Raw genomic sequence first — 2,369 nt, 5'->3', positions numbered from 1 at the left:
ATGGCCATTCTGACTGGTGTTAGGTGATACCTCATTGTAATTTTTTTTGGTGTTTTATACACATTTATTTTAAAGCATAATATATAAGAAAAATTAGAGTGTCTCACAAAGCATTTGATAACAAATAGCTTTAAGTACAATTTTTAATCTCTAAAGTCTCTACCAAGGATAAGTATATATACACTTTTAGTCATAAAAGTGCAATTTTAAAGGCAGATTTCAGAACCTTTAAGCTACGTGATAGCTAATGGTCAGATAAAGGACATTAAAAATGTGAATTTATAAAAATTTGAGGAAATTCATGAAAATGTTTTGTAAACATAAACAAACATCTACTATATAATATGGTAGATTTCATAATCTGTTTACAAATGCTTAAATCCTTTCCTTTATAACATTATCTTATAAAGTTATTATTATAAAGTTTTAAATATCCTGGTTTAATTTCCCTTATGTCACCTTCACTAATATCAAGCACAGGTTTGTACAACACATATATATACACTACTGTTTCCCTTGCATAATGTCCCTCCATAAGAATATCTTTTGTCTGAGGAAAAATCGGAGCAAAGCAAAATGCTGCTTTAACTGCTTAATAAAGTGATAAGTGCCCAGGTGATCTGGAAATGCTGCTTCAGACTTCTGAGCAGCAATGTAGCTCCTCTGTAGTTCTCCCATCTTAACAGATACTGTTGCAAAATTAAAATGCGGCTCATACATGTGGGGTGTTAAGGATGAAGCAGCTTGCAACTGTGCAGTGTTCTTGTGTGTTCGACATGGCCCTTCCTCATCTCCAGCAGGGCCAGGTTGTTGTAGGTCTCTGCATGGTTATTGTTGTTAACCAGACCCAGCCTGAAGCACTGATGGGCCAGATTCATATCTCTTATTCCCACAGCTACATGTCCCAAGTTGTGCCAGACCTCAGCTACCTCCTCTTCATTTTCAGCCAGAGAAAGGGCATGTTCAAATGAGGTCAGAGTCATATCATACTGCTGGGCATAGAAACAACAGAGCCCTGGGTTGTTGAAAAGCTGGCAGTTATAAATACCCATCTGCAGGAATCGCCTGTAAAACCGGAGAGCTACTTCTGGTTGATCAGAATAAAAATGGTTGCTTCCAATGCATGCAATGGTTTCTACCTGAGTGTTGTCTTGTTTCAAAACCTCTTTTTGGTATTCAGTGGCTGATAAAATATTGTTCATTTCCTCATAGATCCTGGCAATTCCACAAAGTAGGGTTACTTCTCCTGGAAACTTATCTAAGCCTTGTTTGAAAAGATTTAAAGCAGTCACAGGTTGATCCAATGAGATGTAAACTTTTGCCAAGTAGAGAAATGTATCTACCATTTCCTGCTGCTTCAGGGCTGATTTAAATTGTTTTTCTGCTTCAAGATACATTCCTAACCTGTAGTAACATTCTCCAATCTGCACTTTCCATCACCAGTCCTTGTACTGAGAATGCTCTGTGGAAAGGGCAGCCAAATCCACAGCAGTCTTAACAACATTTTCATGATGAAAGATAATACTCAAACAAAGCCTTTGTCAATTTAGGTTTCTGGGCATACTTTGTTAAATTCAGTCTAGATAAATTTATAAAAGTTCTGTCTGGACTTGTAAGCATGGAAACCATTCCCAGCCTAAAAAATCTTCCAGATGAGCTGGTGATAGGGCAAGCTATGTAGGCAGTTCTGGATGTTCTAATGGCCTGTTCCATAGTTCCTGGCCTTCCACTTTGTGTGCTGGGTCTACAGAAACCTGTAGTGGGTATTCCAGTTTGAGTGATTAGCCTGACAGCTGGACTATACCCTCCTGTCAGGTTAGTTCGAGGGAGTTTCAGAGATGTTCCAGGACATGGAATGTGAGCAATAGTATTTTCGTTCAGTATCATTTCTGCAATTCCTTCCTGATCTACATCAATTTCATCTATGTACACCACTTCATTTAGTGCTCGTGCTTTTAAAATCCAGGCTGTCAGCTTTGTAACTTTGTACAAATTACTTCACCATGTGCCTCAGTGTGCTCAATCTGGTCATAAGGGACTTCTCCAGCATCTGCATGCACAGATCTGCCCAGAGCTGGAAATTCCTGTGCCTAAAATAGCTCCAGGCCAGGAGCAACGGCTCCATCTCCAAGCCCATGGCGGCCAGGAACCAGCCACGAAGGACCAGGGTCCAGCACAGGGAGGGCGGGGGGCGAGGAGCAGCTCATTGTAGTTTTGATTTACATTTCTCTAATGATTAGTGATTCTGAACATCCTTTCATGTGCTTGTTGGCAAACTGTATATCTTCTTTGGAGAAATATCTATTAAGGTCTTCTGCCTATTTCTGGATTGGGTTGTTTGTTTTTTTTGATATTGAGCTGCATGAGCT

The 2,369-nt window shown here is 39.5% G+C and overlaps 1 pseudogene; it reads right to left on the bottom strand.

The window, feature by feature from the left end:
• Positions 1–504: 504 nt before the first annotated feature.
• On the bottom strand, positions 505–2,137 carry LOC132490443 (tetratricopeptide repeat protein 8-like; annotated as a pseudogene).
• Between the last annotated feature and the right edge of the window lie 232 nt (positions 2,138–2,369).

This window comes from Mesoplodon densirostris, chromosome 5 (assembly GCF_025265405.1).
Source record: "Mesoplodon densirostris isolate mMesDen1 chromosome 5, mMesDen1 primary haplotype, whole genome shotgun sequence".
NCBI lineage: Eukaryota > Metazoa > Chordata > Mammalia > Artiodactyla > Ziphiidae > Mesoplodon > Mesoplodon densirostris.
The sequence above is the reverse complement of the archived record's forward strand: the minus strand, read 5'-3'. Positions and strand labels throughout refer to the sequence as shown.